Genomic DNA, 19,139 nt, shown 5'->3' with positions numbered 1-19,139 from the left:
GGAACAAATTATGTATATTTCATATATACAGATTTAAGAGCACAATGATACTTCCCATCCTACCCCCTCCATCTGTCCTCTTCCTTATTTTTCTTTTAACTTTTAAAATGAGATACTTTCAGTTTGCTTCATAGTCACAAACAACTGCCCACTAAATACGGAATTCAACAAGTAGCAAGCAGAAAAATCACTGGTCCTCAAGAGCATAGACAAGGGTTTAGATCTGTAATTGATGCACAGTTATTCTTAAGTGTTGAAAATTAACTGAAATGTGATCCCTGTTGAACATGGTGGTGGGAATGGGAGAGGGAAGAGATGTATAATTTGGGACATGCTCAGGCTGACTTGCCCCAAGTGGTGGAGTTGGAAGCATACCAGGGGATTCCAATTCAATCCCATCGAGGTGGCATGTACCAATGCCATCTCACTGTTCCAGGTGATCAGTTTCAGTTCACAGTTGGTCATGGTGAAGGGACTGGGAGTCAAAGGGAGCACATAGACATGTCTAGTACCTGCTAACGCTAACTGATGGAGTAAATAAAGGGGAGAGTGATCCAACATGGGAAGTGAGATACTCAGCAGACTCATAGAATGGCAGATGTCCTAAATAGCACTCTGGCCTCAGAATCAGCCCTAAAGGCATTTGGAGCTGGCTGAAAAGCTCATGAGAGTATTTCAGGCATGGAAAGCCAAGACACTCTGGCAAAAGAACTCTGCGAGTGAGATCCCAGTGGAAAGAACAGGCCATCAAAGAAGGAGGTACCTTTCTCTGAAGGGAGGAGAGAACCTCCACTTTGACTATGACCATGTCTAAACAAGATAAGAGTCGGAGAACTCAGAGGGCTTCCATAGCCTTGGAAACTCATGACCGGAGCATAGGGAGCTTACTGATGCCATAGACAGGAGTGTCAATTGGTAAAGTCAACAACAGGAGTCACTGTGCACTTACTCCTCATGTAGGATCTCTATCCTTAATGTGCTGTACATTGAGATTTAATGCTATAACGAGTACTCAAACAATATATTTCACTTTGTGTTTCTATGGGGGTGCAAACTGTTGAAATCCTTACTTAATGCATACTAAACTGATCCTCTGTAAAAAAAAAAAAAAAAAAAAAAAAAAAAAGAAATTATCAATTCCCAACTTGACTCTCACTGGGATTAAACATGACAATAGGTCTGCTCTGATTTCATCATCATTTAAAAAAATCATCTATTATTTTTCACTTTATGTTTCTGTGTGGGAGCAAACTGTTGAAATCCATACTTAATGTATACTAAGCTGATCTTCTGTATATTAAGATAATCGAAAATGAATCTTGATGTGAATGGAAGGGGAGAGGGAGTGGGAAAGGGGAGGGTTGTGGGTGGGAGGGACGGTATGGGGGGAAAGCCATTGTAATCCATAAGTCGTACTTTGGAAATTTATATGCATTAAATAAAAGTTTAAAAAAAAAAAAAAAAAAAGATAAAGGTAAAAAAAAAAAAAAAAAAAAAAACAAACAAAAAAAAAAAAAACAATAATCAAATCACAAATGTCAATTTCACTCATATACATTCTGTTTTTTGTTTTCTGTATATGTTTTTTTTATTTGACAGGTAGAGTTATAGACAGTGAGAGAGAGAGAGACAGAGAGAAAGGTCTTCCTTCCATTGGTTCACTCCCCAAATGGCCTGGCCAGTGCTGTGCCTATCCGAAGCCAGAAGCCAGGTGCTTCCTCCTGGTCTCCCATGCGGGCGCAGGAGCCCAAGCACCTGGGCCATCCTCCACTGCACTCCTGGGCCACAGCAGAGAGCTGAACTGGAAGAGGAGCAACCAGGACTAGAACCCGGTGCCCATATGGGATGCCTGCACCACAGGCGGAGGATTAACCAAGTGAGCCACAGCACCAGCCTGTGTTCTGTATATTAATTACCACAAATCAGGGAACACATAGGATATTTGTCGTTTTGGGGGCTGGCTTACTTCACTAAGCAAAATGGTCTCATTTGCATCCATTTTGTTGTGAAAGAGAGGATTTCTTTCTTTTACAAAAAGAGTAGTTTTCCATCACACACACACACACATAAATATACACCACAGTTTCTTTACCTAGTTGATGGACACCTTGATTCCCTATCTGAGCTATACTGAGTTGAACTACTATAAACATAGGGGTATAGGTAACACTTTCGTACATTGATTACTTCCTTTGGGTAAATTCCCAGGAGTGAGTCAGAACTTTCTTACAGCTGAAGAGATATGTCACCAGACTGACTGTCTGACCAGATGAATCTTAGCAACAAATTCACAGCTGGATGGATCCCTGTGAAAGAGGAGGGGATGTGGGGAAAGCCGCAGAGGTGTGAACAAGCGAGAGTGAACGTTATTTGCAAAAGAACAAAAGCCAGGCTTACATAAGACTTCTCTCCCAGAACACTGGAAAATGGGGCAATTCCATTTAAAAACCTGAGTGAAAATAATTGTCACTTTTTCAGTACGCAAACTAAAAGTTAACCCCAGGAGAGGAGAGATTTGGTGGCAGTGGCAATTTTTTTTTTTTTTTTTTTGACAGGCAGAGTGGACACTGAGAGAGAGAAACAAAAAGAGAAAGGTCTTCCTTTGCCATTGGTTCACCCCCCAATGGCCGCTGTGGCCAGCACACCGTGCTGATCCGAAGCCAGGAGTCAGGTGCTTCTTTTGGTCTCCCATGTGGGTGCAGGGCCCAAGCACTTGGGCCATCCTCCACTGCACTCCCGGGCCACAGCAGAGAGCTGGACTGGAAGAGCAACCGGGACAGAATTCAGCACCTGACCGAGGCTAGAACCCGGGGTGCTGGCACCGCAGGCTGAGGATTAGCCTGAGTCACGGCGCCGGCCAGTAAAATCTTTTAAAAAAATAACTTCTGTTTTCTTTACAAATAGCTTGTCTTGGATATTTACAAAAGCTAACCCCCGATGCCTTCTTGTGACTTAACTGATAGCAAAAAATATTTCTTCTTAGAAATGTCTAGAAAAGCCTTCCTACACACTTCACGTCTCTCTGACCATGTTGTTTTAGTTCTTCAAAGCAGTTAAGGCTGGCAGACTGCTTTCAAATTCCTGTTTCCCATCCATCTGGGATGTAAACCTGGAAGGCAAGAAGGAGAGAAAGGGCCTCATTTATGTTGCCCACCACCAAACCTCAAGTACAAACAGTAGGTGGTAAGTAGAAATGATTTTAAAATTTTCAATAATTAAATTTTATTATTTGAAAGGCAGAGGGAAAGAAAAAGCCAAGGAGAAAGAGACAGAGATCTCCCATTCCCTGGTTCACTCCACAAATGCAGTCAATATCCTGAGGTGGGCCCGACTAAAGTCAGGAGCCTGGAACTCAATCCATGTCCCCCACATGGTGGCAGGGACCCAAGTACTTGAACCATCACCACCACCTCCCACAGTGAGCATGTGAGCATTAGCAGGAAACCAGAATCAGGAGTGGAGACAAGATTTGAACCCAGATTCTCCTTTATGGTATACAGCCTTCCCAAGCAGAATCTTAATTAATGTGCCAAATTCCCATCTGTAAATGTTTCATGATTGAGGAGAGGTGAGAGGCTGTGTATCCGTAGGTGAGTATGTGTGCACTTTATTGTATATGTTTCTAAAAGTGGAAAAGCAAATGAACCTCCGCATTGTATTCAATATTCCTTTTTAATGTTTGAATTAAATGCAAGAAGTTATGGTAATGCAAAGAATGTGATTTAAATTAAAAGAAACATTATATTAAAACATTGTATTATATACATATATTATATTAAAACAAAGTATTGCTTGCAGACATTACCACAATATTGGAATCTAAATGCTGCTATTGTGGAGCAAACAAGGGCTCATTAACTGACTGGGAGGTGGAAATTGACATTGTTGTTGAATAATTGGGTGAGAGAATGGGACTTGGGTATAAACAAGGAAACCAACACAGGAAATTGGAAGCTGAGCTTACCAGCATTTGTTGCTAACAACCAGGGCCCTGAATTGCGATGGGTTTAGCAAGGGGAACACATGGAGCAAACATCCCGAGGAACAAAAATCATCTAAGTGTTGTGTGGAGGAAAGCGAACAGGGGAGGAGGGCTGAGGCTGAGCACGGAGGGCCACAGGTGTAAAGACAGAACAGTGTGGCTTCCAGGGGCTCAGGAGAATGTCCGAGAGTGAGGAAGTTGGTGAGAGCTGCAAATATCGCCCAGTGACTTGTGTCACTTCGAAACGCGTCCGGGGAGTGTCCACCTGACCACAAAACCCTTGGCCATCACAGCAGTTTCTGAAGAGGCTACCTTTCAAAGGAGGACTAGTGGGAATTGAGCCCATCTGCGTGGAGGGAGTGGAGAAAGTCAGTGCAAGTCTTGTTAAGATTGGTGAGGCCGGCGCCATGGCTCACTAGGCTAATCCTCCACCTACGGCACAGCAACACTGGGTTCTAGTCCCGGTCGGGGCTCCGGATTCTGTCCTGGTTGCCCCTCTTCCAGGCCAGCTCTCTGCAGTGGCCCAGGAGTGCAGTGGAGGATGGCCCAAGTCCTTGGCCCTGCACCCGCATGGGAGACCAGGATAAGCACCTGGCTCCTGGCTTCGGATCAGCGCACCAGCCACATCGGCCATTGGAGGGTGAACCAACGGCAAAGGAAGACCTTTCTCTCTCTCTCTCTCTCACTGTCCACTCTGCCTGTCAAAAAAAAAGAAGAAGAAGAAGAAGAAGAAGAAGAAGAAGAAGAAGAAGAAGAAGATTGGTGATAATGGGAGAGGGAGAGAGAGGGGAGGGAGGGAAAGGCAAAGGAGGATAGGGAAGGGGAAGGTGGCATGGGAGGGGAGGGGTGGGCAAGAGGAATAGAGGAAGGGAATGGAAGGGAAGGGGAAGAGGGGAGGGGAGAGGAGGGAGGGTGGATGACCTGGCAGGTGCTGCTACTGTTGACTGATGGCGGTTATTTTATTTGTAAATGTTGTAGGTTTGGAGGTGTGGGTAGAAGCCAGAAATAAGTGTTGATAGCAGGGGAGAGAGGAGAATAGAGGGAGGAGGATGAAGCCATAGGCAGAGATGGCCCCTCTGTTGGGTTTGCAAAAAGAGAGGAAGACCTGAGAGCATTTTGTGCTGGTGGGCAGAAAGCAGAGGTGATTTGGGGTTGAACCATATACTTTCCGTACGTAGTCTCCAATATTCACAGCACCACATCAGGGTGGACACGTCAGCTTTGTAAATCAGAAGAGGGTTAGTGGTGATAGCCCTTGCCTATATTCCCACTGAACTGAGGCCTTTTTACTTCTTACTTGTTGAACTCTTTATTAGGTGGTGCGTTAGGCCTTTTGACTAAAACGTAAATTTAAAATGTTATCTCAAAAATTTAAAACATTTAAAAAAAAGATTTAGTCTGCAATGGCAAAGAAATACACGAACACAGAAGAAGAAATGTGTGCATGCATTGCTGCCTGGGGTGCTTGTTAATTCCATCAACTTTTAATTTCAGAGGAAACTACTTTGTTTCAAAGCAAAAAGTGCACTCAATTAACTTCGTTAAAAACTGTGGCTGAGGTTGTATTTTCCTTCTCCACCAGGTGTCAGCAGAGGGCTCCATGACTCTGCTCTGTTATGGCACCTGTTAGTGGAAACTGGAAATGACAGCCTGAATGCACACTGGAAACATCAGCTTTCTATTTTCCTCTACAGCTTTTTGTTCTCCTCTAGATACTCCCAAATGCTCAGGAATTGCTGCTAATTGGTGCATAGGTAAGTGCCCAAGAATCCGGGGGCGGCTCCACTCCAGTCCTATCCAAGAGGAAATGACGGGTGAGAGCAGAGAGGATTAATGAGACAGCAAAAATCGCAGCTGAGTGCTGGTGCGCCCTGGGAAAGACACTGTGACAGACGACGGGAATTTTAATTCAGTGTGAGCTCAGATTAAGTATCTCAGGCCCTCGACTTACTGAAGCCTGCAGCATGCACCTGTTTCCCCTGGTTACATCTCCTTACCTCAAGTCAGCAAGGCAGGGCGCACAGTCTCCTAAATGCCCTGCATTGCTCTCAGGAAGCCACGGGTGCCCTTGAACAGGAGTGGACTCTGAGGAGAAGGCTGCTGTATCACTCACTCGCTCCAGCATGGGAGCAGCTGACCCTCACTGGAAAGAAACAAAGATGCTTTCTTCTGCTTCTTGGTGTTATTGTTTGTGGTCCCACCCTGAAGGGAGCAAGCTCTGCGGATGTGGGTTCCCAGCTCCTCCACTCCTTTGGAAGACAAAGCACGCTGGAGGGGACTGCATGGCAGGCACCCAGGAGAGACTACACAGCCAGCATGTAACTTCCAGCAGAGAACCTCCCCATACACAGAGGCCAGTTAACTGCCATTTGCCATTCCATCTAGGTGACATATCACATAGCATCCTGCTGCAGTCTCTGCTCCCCATAAAGCTTTGGCAGGACAAAAAGGGTTTGAGTCCTGAGGATGCTCTCTCACTACACTGACTGGTATTGGGGTCCAGCTCCACCACTGGGAGACCAGATGTCCCTGAACAAAATGTCTTCAGCCTCCAGCAGACATCCATTAATATCACTGAGATGGGCAGAAACAAGATAAGCCTCTGCACTGCTTAATTAAAATTGACTCAGGCGAAACCTTGGCAGCTAAAAGACCCCCTGTCCTTGTCAGAAAAAGACTGTGCTTGGAGGCTGCGGATGGTTTTTGAAAGTAAGATAGCTGTTAAAGCTGTGCACAACCACATGGGTAGAGCTTTTCCCCTGGAAGTGATACATTTTATTATTTTAAGAGTTATTTATGTATGCATTTTTAAATGATTTATTTATTTATTTGAAAGGCAGAGTTACAGAGAGGCAGAGGTAGACAGATAGAGAGGTCTTCTATCTGTTGGTTCACCCCCCAGATGGCCACAATGGCTGGGACTGGGCCAATCTGAAGGCAGAAGCCAGAAGCTTCTTCTGGGTCTCCCACATGGATGCAGGGGTCCCAAGCACTTGGACCATCTTCTGCTGCTTTCTCAGGACAAAGAGAGGGCTGGATTGGAAGTGGAGCAGCCAGGACTCGAACCGGTGCCCATACAGGATGCTGGCCCTGCAGGCGACGACTTTACCCGCTACACCATCATCTGTTGCCTCCCAGATACGTTATTTGGGGGCTGGAACATAAGTAGGCAGGACTTGAGCCAACACTCACATATAGGATGCTGGTGTCCCAAGCCGTGGTTTAAGCCACTGCAACATAATGCTCACCCCCAAAATAAAAAAAAAATAGAGCCAGTGGAGTTAAGAGTTTAAACCTGATGCCTTTAATATTCTCTCCTCTCAACAGTTCAACAGGACCTTAAATTTGAAAATCTAGATTTTTGAAAAACAGAGCCATATTGTTCTTGAAAATTCTATTCAAGCAGCAATTGTGAGGGAACCTGGAACTGTCAGCAGTCACACACAGTGGCCATATTTGGACAGTGTTTCCCAGAGGTGAGCAACAAGCATATTCATCAGCCCTGCATGAAATCCACCAGTAAGACGAGAGGCATAACTCAGAACCAGGAGGAAAGTGTCCAGCAGTGGACACTACAGGCAATTCTACCTGCTAGTTGCACTTGACCCAAGCATCTTTGGAATATACATAAACTTTTTTAATTTTTAAATTGACAAATAAAAGATACATTTATCATTTGCACAACATGATGTTTGCATATGTGTATACACACATATATTTTACAGCGGCTATAGCAGGTTAATTAACATATCAATCACCTCACTTTTTATGATAAGAACATTTAGGATCTCTCAGCAATTCTTGAGTGTATGTTTATTATGAAATACAATCCAGAATTTGTTCAGGAACTGGTGTTTGTGTGAACTCTGCAGACTCACAGATAATGTGCACCTGCCATCATGAAGATCAGTGGCCCTGCAGCAGCCACAAAGGACAAGTTCCCTTGAAGCAGAGCCGGGGACAGGGATTCCCACCCAGATTATGTAAGACAGGGGCATGCTCCCAGGGAAAGCTGAGTGGAAGTCACTGAAGCAGAGGGTAGAGGAAGAAACGAACTGAGTCACTGCAGCCTGACCCCATGGGGAACTGTGAAGGCAAAGGAACCATAATCTTCTCTCTCTCTCTCTCTCTTTTTTTTTTTTTTTTTTTTTTTTTTTTTTTTTTTTTTGACAGGCAGAGTTAGACAGTGAGAGAGAGAGAGACACTTGCCCCTTTCCCTTGCTGGTCAGCACAGCCTGTCCCCAGGGGATGCTCAGAATCTCGGGGCTCCAGGGCTGTCGTCCTGGAAGAGTGTGTCCTGGGCATCCCAAGCCTGGAGAAGATGAGCAGGGCTAGCATACAACATCCAACAGGGTGCTTCCAAAGGCTCATGGAAAAATGGAATTCACACATATTTGTTTTGGTGTAAGCTATTTTGAGGACATCATGTTGAGTGAAATAAGTCAGGCAGGGAAAGACAAATACCACATGTTCTGTCTTGCATATGGGGGCTAAAATTGAAAAAAAAAAATTCAAAACCGAAACCAGAAAGAGTTGCCTGTGTGTATCAGTTTTGCTGCAAATACAGTGTCTTGTCAATCTGTTTTAAATCTTTGTCAAATTGGGAGGAGTTACATACCACTTTAGTTTTAATGATGTTGTGACTATTTTAAAACTTTACATGGTATGAGTGAAGTTGAACAACTTTTCATCTGATTGTTTATAGTCCTGGCCTTTTTTTCTCACTGCACTATGGTCTATTTACTTTTTAATTGTTGAATTTTTTTATGTAGTAGAGCCATTAAGCCTTTGACTATAATGCAAATTGAAATTTGTTATCTCAAAAAACATTTAGCTTTGAAAAGTTTAGAAATGGTTTTCCCTAACATTCACTTTCTATGGCTGTTTTTGAAGACCATGCCTTTGCATTGATTTCATGAATTTTTGTACCTAAATAAGCATAACTTTTTTTTTTTAAAAAAAAGAAGTTACCTATTTCTTTAAAAGTCAGACTTACAGAGATAGAGGGGGAGACGAGAGAGAGAGGAAGAATCTTCCATCCACTGGTTCACTCCCCAGATGGCCACAACACCTAGTGCTGGGCCAGGCCGTAGCCAAGAGCCAGGACCTCCATCCAAGTCTCCCACATGGATGGAAGGGACCCAATCACTAGGGCCATCCTTTGCTGTTTTTTTCCAGGCCATTAGCAGGGAGCTGGGTCAGAAGTGCAGCAGCTAAGTATGAACTGGAGCCCATATGGGACGCTGGTGTCGCAGGAGACAGCTTTACTTGCTACACCACAACATTGGCCCCCAAAATAAGTTCAGCTTTTAATTCTGCCTCCCATGTACTTTTGTACCCTTGTGGGAGCCTATCATACTACATAGACATTACCAGGTGACAATGACAAATGTAATCATTACTGAATGAATGCTGTCTTATTTTTTTTTTAATATTTATTTATTTGTGAGGTAGAGTTACAGAGAGAGGGGGAGACAGAGAGAGGTCTTCCATTCTCTGGTTCACTCCACAAATGGCCGCAATGCCTGAAGCTGGACCAATCCAAAGCCAGGAGCCACGAGACTCCCTGGGGAATCCCACATGGGATCAGGGGCCCAAGTCCTTTAGCCATCTTCTACTGCTTTCCCAGGCCATAAGTAGAGAGCTGGATGGGAAAAGCAGCATCCAGGACACAAACCGGCTACCCATACGGGATGCTGGCACTGCAGGCAGAGACTATTCTATTACATCACAGCGCCAGCCCAGTTCTGTCTTCACTTTTAACAGCACATGTCTGCTTTATCCTGAGACCTCCATGCCTCATGCATGACAATATTAACTGGAATTGCATGCTTATAACTTACCTGTTGCCTACAGGTCTACCCACTCACAGCAGCCACGTGTCAGCCAGCAGATGCTTCCAGCTCCTTGCAAATGTAGAAGGGGCGGGGAAACCTTGCATCACAGCAGAGTGGAAGTCTCTTCCAGCACCAAAGGCACAGCTGATGGTCTGTGACTCCTCCACCGTCTGTCTTTCATTTCTCCTGTTAGAACGCCATAGTGTTACATGAATATGTTGGAGGATGCAGTGGGGGGTGAGCATTAGCACTTCTGCATGTGGCTGGAATACTGCAATCTTGTCTTAACTGGAGAATCACTTTGATGTATGTTTTAGGGGTTTTTAGGGGCTGTGATTTTTCGAGCATATGCTTTAAGATTTGTCAATTAACGTCTTAATATGCATATGGACAGTCACTGAAAGGAGAAATTGGACAAATGTTTCTTGAAACTATGGCCCCATAGGAGAAAAGAAAGTAAATACACTCTAAGGAGTCTTGTTTGAGGATACTTAATACTTTTAATATTTATTTATTATTTCTATTGAATAATCTCTTAATGCACTCATAATTGAGTTTTTAAGACTCAGTCACTTTAGTGGTCTAATATGTAATTGAAATGTAAATAATAAATGTTGGAGTCTCGTGCATTAGATTAGGAACGTCAACTCATCATCCTGCTTACTCTGCTGATAAATTATTTCACAATTTCTCATGCTTATTGAAACTTATTTCTGATAATTTGACAAGCTGCCATGAATAAAATAAGTTAAATGACATGGTACCAGTTGTGGGTTTATGATGAGATGCCTTTTAGCATCTTCAAATAACTTATACAAGCTTTCTATTTTCTACTATCTAACTTTTTAAAATATTCATTTTATTTATTTGAAAGGCAGAGTTAGATAGGAAGAGACAAAGTGTCCCATCTGCTGGTTTATTCCCCAAATGTCCACAAATGGCCAGGGCTGGGCCAGACTGAAGCCAGGAGCCAAGAGCTGCCTCCAGGTATGCCACTTGGATTCTGGGGCCCAAGCACTTGGTCCATCTTCTACTTCTTTCCCAGGAACATTAGCAGGGAGCTGGGTAGGAAATGGATCAGCTGGGACTCAAACTGGTGCCTATGTGGGATGCTAGCACCTCAGGTGGCAGCTTTACTCTCCAAGGCACAGCACTGGCCCCATATCACAATGTTCTGTGAAGATCCAATTGAAATTCCTTACTTATTAATTAGCTGCATCTTTTGTTACACTAATCTGCATATACAGATATCATTTGAATATGTAGCTGATTTTGACTTCTTTGGCATACTTTGCAAAGGGAAAAATGGCTTTGCAAAGGGAAAAATGTCAAATAAATGCAGGTGTAGAAGGGAAGGCAGTTCCCATAATGACAAGGAGGTTCCCATAATCACAGCAAGGCCAGCAGTCTATGGAGAATCCAAGTAGGACCCATGCCCCCAGCACCAACTTGTTATTCATGAGTTCTCATGTGACCCTCCCCACATTTCAGTGTAACCACCAGGACAATGGAAGTAATAATACCTTTCTCTCCGTGTTTGGCCTTAATGATACATGCATGTGACTCTGCTCAGTCGGTAGTAGGTAGTGGTAGTGTGCAGGAGGGTGTTGCTCCTTGGTGAGACACACTTGTGATCCTGCTCAGTAGGTGGAAGCCATCTGACGGTGTAAGGATGCTGTTTTACATTCAGGAGAGAGCCCATGATGATTTTCTAAGCCTCCAAAGAAAAAGTCGGGGATTATTTTCTTCCAGCACCTTAATTGTTTCCTTGAGAAGCAAAATTAACATTGATTTTTCTAAGACATGAGGAAGCTATTATGAATAGAGTTTATGAGAGATTTCTTAACTAATAAATGTGATTAGCCAGGAGGATACAATTAGATGTCTCCATTTAGCACATCATTATAATAAAAACGTTAATCCCATTGTAGTTGATTGGGTTCCTGATTATGCTTTTGAAAGTCTCCCAGGAGCAGGGATGGCTGGGAGAACACTGCGAATGTGCAGCCACAGAACAGGTTCCCAGGCAGAGGAGTAACTGTGAGTTTACATAAATGTTCGCTGGGCTCACACGTGAGTCCTAGAGCCAGATTCGTGAGAGGGTGGCCAGGGAGGAAGCTGACTTTTCACAGGATGGATGTATTTAATGCATGAATATTTGAATTGACATATATGAGACACCTTCAAAACATTCACAGAAAACACCTATTATGAAAATCAAAAAAGTAGATTTTTTGTAAAAGAATTTCACCAAACTAAATGTGTCTTTTCATTCCATTTTCCACATTTTTTTTCTGTGCCCTCATACACAATAGTTTATCCATCTATAATATAATACGTTGATATGCACCCAGAGCATATTTATTGTGTCAGCCAATTCATGTTACCTTTCAGGATATGTAATTATGAAATTTGGGGGAAAATAAAAACGTAAGTCTTATAGATTTTACTATATTAATGGTAAGTAAAATACATTCAAACTGAGAAAGATTATAAGAAAAAAAGAACACTTTAAAATACTGTCTACAGGAGTGGGCTTTGTAGCAATGGTTAAGGCCCTGCTTGGGATACTTGCATTCGATTCTGGAGTTCCTGGGTTCCAATCCCAGCTCCACTTCCATTCTAACTTTTGCTAATGCATACCCTGGGAAGCAGCCATGATGACTCAGTTAGGTCAAGTGGTGAGCACTGAGTGCTGGACTCCTGACTTCAACCAGTGAATTGCAAACCTCTCTGTCTCTCTGTGTCTGACTCTCTTTCAAATAAATGGAAAAAAAAAAAAAACCTTAAAAACAAAATAAATTAATGACTGCAATCGAATATATAATGCTTCCATAATTAAAATCAATTGAAGAAACTTGTAGTAGTTGTTGTAACATATGAATATATAGTTAAATACAAGAGTACTTCAAAAATTAATGAAAATGAAGTTAAATCAGTTTAGTTTCATGCAAAAAATTTTTTTTTGAATTTTGGGGTGGATGTTGTGTTGCAGCTAGTTAAGATGCCAGTTGGGATACTGAATCCCTAGTTCAAGTTCCAGCTCCTTTGCTTCGGTCAACTTTCTGGGAGATGGCAGATGATGGCTCAAGTGCTTGGGTCCATGCCAGACACCCCAGACAGGTGGACTGAGTTCCTGGCTCCTGCTATAAGCCTGGCCCAGCTGTGTCTGTTGCAGGTGTTTGGGGAGTAAACCAGTGGAGGGAAGATATTCTCTCTCTCTCTCTCTCTTCCTCAGTTGCTTTACTGTTCAAGTACCTAAAAATAAATATTTTAAAAATACTGAAATCTATGCCCAGTTACTGTACAATAATCATTTCCATTAATGTTTTGAAGGCACTTTGTATGGATGTCAAAAATTTTTCTGCACCAAAATTATCTTTTAATTACATTTTCTACAGATATTATATAATTAATCACCCATAAACGTGTGTGTGTGTGTGTGTGTGTGTGTGTGTGTTTCAGTCAGTTCTGTAGCTTTGAGAAAGAGAAGAGACAGAGTGAGATATCTTCCATCCCCTGGTCCATTCCTCACATGGCTGCAAGGGCCATGATTAGGCCAGGCCAAAGCCAGGATCCAGGAACTCCATCTAGGTCTCCCACATACGTGACAGAGGCCCAAGCACTTGGGTCATCTTCTGCTTTCCCAGACCCATTAACAGGAAGCTGGATTGGAAATGGAATAGCTGTGGACAGGAATCTGGGATGCCGGTGTTGCAGTCTGTGGTTTGACCTCTGCCCCGCAATGCAAGCCCTAGCATTGAGTTTTGCCTCCATTCTTTGATGCCAGTTTTACTTTGTTGCCATTCTATTGAAACAGATGTTAACAAAAGCCTGTGTTTAGGATGAGAAAACTGTCTAAGGCTTTCCTGACCATCATTCTGATTAGAAATTTAGCTGACTTTATAGTAGGAAGGGATACTGTAATTTCCCATAAAAGTGTCTCTTTCATGCTATCAAGCACTGGGTTAAAGAAAAAAATGTTTAAATCACTAAAAAACAAGAACTGAAATATGCCCAGTGTTTAAAATCTGCTAACCTGTTTGGATATTTGGAAAGCAAAGAAAAGCTTTTGATTAAAAGGCGCCTTTTGGGGGTGGTATTATGGTGTAGTAAGTAAACCCGCTGCCTTTGATGCTGGCATCACAAATGGGCACTGGTTCAAGTCCTGGTTGTTCCACTTCCAATCCAGCTCCCTGCTAATGTGCCTGGGAGAACAGCAGAAGATGGTCCAAGTGCTTGAAACCCTGCATCCACTTGAGAGACACCGAAGAAGCTCCGGGCTCCTGGCTTGGGCCTGGCCTAGCCCCAGCTGTTGTGGTCACAGAAGCCCATAATCTTCACGTCTCATAGACTTCTGCTATGAAACTCGACACAGTGAAGGTCTCATCTACTGCAACTGTCCCCTGGTCAAGGTGCTGTCATTCACCCTTCGCAACCCCTGCTCTCCCATGCTCCCTCTCCTTCCTCATCTCAACACCAACTTGTTTACCAAGGACAGCCTGGCATGTAAACCCTTCCAGAAGACACCAGCTCTGCGTCAGAAACCTGTGCCACACGTGGTGAGCTCATGCAGTCCCTGAACAACTTGGAGGGGAAGATGGTGAGGGGCAGCAGCTTAAGATGCAGTGTGTGATGCCCTCATTGCTGTGCCTGATGGGGGTTCCGGCTACTCCACTTCCAATCCAGCTTCCTGCTAACACACACTGTGGGAGGTAGCAGACATGGTTCAGGTACTTAAATCCTTGCCATCCATATGGGAGACCCAGATGAAGTTCCTAGCTGCTAGTGTCATTGTGGCCCAGCTCTGATTGTTGTTGGTATTTCTGGAGTGAACCAATAACGGAAGCCATCTCTCTCTCCTCTCTCTCCCTCTCGTTCTGCCTTCCAATAACACAAATAAATCAATACATGTTTGAAAAATATGAAAACTTGGGGGAGTACATGAGCCTTATTCTGTAAAATGAAAACAACAGAATTTGGAAGGCTTTATTGTTTCATGGACAGAAATTTTCTCCCGTCATGTGAATTGCTGTCCTGATATGAATGAGACAAGGTTGCCACTTGAGGTTTCACGAGGAGACACTGTAGGAAAGAGATGCTGGTCTACATGCATGAAGTAGAGGGTTCTCTTGAAATTTGGAACCACAAATAAATCCCTGCCCAAGGGCCAGTGGGCATATGATGCCCCGTGTTATTCCAGCCTAATGACTTCTTTTTTAAGATTTATTTATTTATTTGAAAGAGTTACACAGAACACAGAGAAAGGAGAAGCAGAGAGAGGTCTTCCATCCAATGATTTACTCCCCAAATGGCCACAACAGCCAGAGCTGTGCCGATCCAAAGCCAGGAGCCAAGAGCTTCTTCCAGGTCTCCCACATGGGTGCAGGGGCCCAAATCCTTGGGCCATCTTCTACTGCTTTCCCCCAGGCCACAGCAGAGAGCTGCTTCAGAAGTGGAGCAGCCGGGACTAGAACCGGCAACCATGTGGGATGCTGGTGCTTCAGGCCAGGGTGCTAACCCATTGTGCCACAGCATTGGTCCCCCAGCCAAATGACTTTTAAGCTCAGTCTTATCTGACTGTTCAGAAGGAGATCTGGCGGAATTTTTCTTTTTTCTTTTTTTTAAAGATTCATTTTATTTATTTGACAGAGTTACAGAGAGAGGAAGATACACACTCACACACACACACACAGAGGGGGTGGGGAGAGGTCTTCAATCTGCTGGCTCACTTCCCAGATGGCAGCAGCAACCAGAGCTAAGCTGATCCAAAGCCAGGAGCCCAGAGCTTCTTCCAGGTCTCCCACGCAGGTGCAGGAGCCCAAGGACTCTGGTCACCTTCCACAGCAAAGAGCTGGATCGAAAGTGGAGCAGCCGGGACTCAATCCAGCACTCGTATGAGATGTGGACACTGCAGGCCGGGGCTTTAACCTGATACACCACCACAAATCCCCTAGGGGCATTTCTTAAAAAAATGAGGATGAATTTAAGGGGAGGGAGGAATGGGAGAGGCTTATAAGGAATTATGTGATGGGCTTCTCTTTCTCCGAGGTGTTGTTTTTTTTTTTTTTTTTTTTTTTTTTTTTTTTTTTTTTTTTTTTTTTTTTTTTTGACAGGCAGAGTGGCCAGTGAGAGAGAGAGACAGAGAGAAAGGTCTTCCTTTGCCGTTGGTTCACCCTCCAATGGCCGCAGCAGCTGGCGCGCTGCAACCGGCGCACCGCGCTGATCCGATGGCAGGAGCCAGGTACTTATCCTGGTCTCCCATGGGGTGCAGGGCCCAAGGACTTGGGCCATCCTCCACTGCACTCCCTGGCCACAGCAGAGAGCTGGCCTGGAAGAGGGGCAACCGGGACAGAATCCGGCGCCCCGACCGGGACTAGAACCCGGTGTGCCGGTGCCGCTAGGCAGAGGATTAGCCTAGTAAGCCGTGGCGCCGGCTCTCCGAGTTCTTAAGACAGGAACATCTGTATGGGGTTCACTGCTTGACTTCTATTCCTACAGCTACCTAAGCTTTTGGTAGGCTGTCCATTATGATATTTGAACAAAAGTCTGATGTGAAAGAAATGTTGCTGTTAGAAACGGAAAATACATGTGTTTGGAAAGCAATTACACCAGTAATATTAATATTTAATAAGTTACCTTCAGAATCAAGATGTTTTTAATGAGAGTGTATATTTCATCTTATTTCCTTTAGGAGACTTGGGGACTAACTTAACTTAGATGATTATACTGATTTTACATAATTTTCTTATTGGTTTTATGTAATCTGATTGTGACCAGTTAAAGTAAAGGACAATTAATTACTTTAAGACTTGTACACAAATAAGTCATACATTTTAATGTTGCATTCGAAGCACTTTTATCTTTTTAAATATGCCGAGGAAGTTGGGGTAAAAAATATGTTACAGCAACAGGCATCTGACGCTGCTACTTGGGATGCACGTTTCACATGGAGCTCCCAGTGTCACTTCCTGTCTGTTACCCAAGTGGGAGGTACAGATTCTGACTTTGGATGGGCCCAGCCTTGGCTGTTCTGGGCATTTGGTGAGTTAACCATTGGATGGAAAATATCTTTTGTCTCCCTCTCTTCCAAATAAAATGAAAATAAATTAAAAAATATAAAACGGCCGGCGCCGCGGCTCACTAGGCTAATCCTCCGCCTAGCGGCGCCGGCACACCGGGTTCTAGTCCCGGTCGGGGCGCCGGATTCTGTCCCGGTTGCCCCTCTTCCAGGCCAGCCCTCTGCTGTGGCCAGGGAGTGCAGTGGAGGATGGCCCAGGTGCTTGGGCCCTGCACCCCATGGGAGACCAGGAAAAGCACCTGGCTCCTGGCTCCTGCCATCGGATCAGTGCGGTGCGCCGGCCGCAGCGCGCTGGCCGCGGCGGCCATTGGAGGGTGAACCAATGGCAAAGGAAGACCTTTCTCTCTGTCTCTCTCTCTCACTGTCCACTCTGCCTGTCAAAAAAATAAAAAATAAAAAAAATATATAAAACATATATACTTGAAGGAAGATAAGGATAAAATAAGAAGTGGACTAGAATGAGACCAAACCTGGGTTGTCACTTCTCAGGGATGGCTCCAGATGAGTACTTCTCTGTGTACTGCACAGGGCTCTGATAAATGCTGGCACTGCAGATGAGAAGATTAAGTGCAACAACTAAAATAGCAGTTTATTTTCAGCAATTTAAATTTTGTAAGTCTATATAAAATAGTTATAACTTAAATGGCTTAAAAATGATGAGTAACCACTTCTCTAACTGAACTTCTGCAACATATTCTGTGTAGGGGTGCAAGCAAAATTAAGTATAATAATCCAAGTAAATTATATATAAGAAACAATAAAAAGAAGGGGAAGGAAGGCAGGAAGAGAGGGAGGGGGGAATGAGGGAGGAGGGAAGGGAGGGAGGGAGGAAATTTTAAAATATGGAAGCTAAGCATGTACAATCACAATACAATGACAAAAGATTCTAAAATGTAAATGTTGTGGATCTCTGGTGCTAAGCATTCCTTCTTCCAATTTACCTGTTAAAAATTGATTTGAAATGTTTGAAAATTCAACATTTCTAGCTAGCACATGGGTAAAAGAAGAAAGAAAAAGAAAAATATAACTTATTTTGAACTAAACAAAAATACCACCATGTCAGTCTTATGGATGGAACACTGATAGCATACCCCTGTTGAGATAGAAGCAATGTTTCAAATCAGTGACCACAGCAAGTAACTTTTTTTTTTTACTTGTAATTAATGAATATGAATTTCCAAAGTACAGCTTATGGATTACAATGGCTCCCCTCCATAACTTCCCTCCCACCCGTAACCCTCCCCTCTCCCACTCCCTCTCCACTTCCATTCACATCAAGATTCATTTTCATTTCTCTTATATACAGAAGATCAGTTTAGTATATATTAAGTAAAGATTTCAACAGTTTGCACCCACATAGAAACACAAAGTGAAATACACTGTTTGAGTACTAGTTATAGCATTAAATCACAATGTACAGCACATTAAGGACAGAGATCTTTCATGAGGAGTAAGTGCACAGTGACTCCTGTTGTTGACTTAACAATTTGACACTCTTGTTTATGGCATCAGTAATCTCCCTAGGATCCAGTCATGAGTTGCTAAGGCTATGGAAGTCTTTTGAGTTCACCGACTCTTATCATATTTAGACAAGGTCATAGTCAAAGTGGAAGTTCTCTCCTCCCTTCAGAGAAAGGTACCTCCTTCTTCGATGACTTATTCTTTCCACTGGGATATCACTCGTGGAGATCTTTCATTTAGGTGTTTTTTTGTTTGTTTGTTTGTTTGTTTTTCCAGAGTGTCTTGGCTTTCCATGCCTGAAATACTCTCATGGGCTTTTCAGCTGGATCCAAATGCCTGAAGGGCTGATTCTGAGGCCAGAGTGCTGTTTAGGACATCTGTCATTCTATGAGTCTGCCCACAGCAAGTAACTTAAGAAACTAAAAAGGAAGAGGAAATTAAACATAAAGTAAGCTGAAGAAAGGAAATAATCAGAACAGAAGTTAGTGAAAGACAAAAATACAGAATATCAGTTTTTTAAAAATCTGGAGTTTGGAAAAAGTTGACAAATATAATAAAATTCCAGCCAATTTCACCAGGAAAACAGAGAAAGGAGACATACATTAACAATACCAAAAATAAGAAAGAAAACATTATTCATTAAAGATACTAACAGCCTGACTCAGCCAGTGTAGCCATTTGGGAACCAGTGGATGCAACAATTCTGTGTAGGTCCGCCTTTCAAATATATCTTAAAAAAATAAATATACTAACAGGGTATGAAGGTATGAAGACCAAC

The sequence above is a fragment of the Oryctolagus cuniculus genome, chromosome 16 (genome assembly GCF_964237555.1).
Source record: "Oryctolagus cuniculus chromosome 16, mOryCun1.1, whole genome shotgun sequence".
Classification (NCBI taxonomy): Eukaryota; Metazoa; Chordata; class Mammalia; order Lagomorpha; family Leporidae; genus Oryctolagus; species Oryctolagus cuniculus.
The sequence above is the reverse complement of the archived record's forward strand: the minus strand, read 5'-3'. Positions refer to the sequence as shown.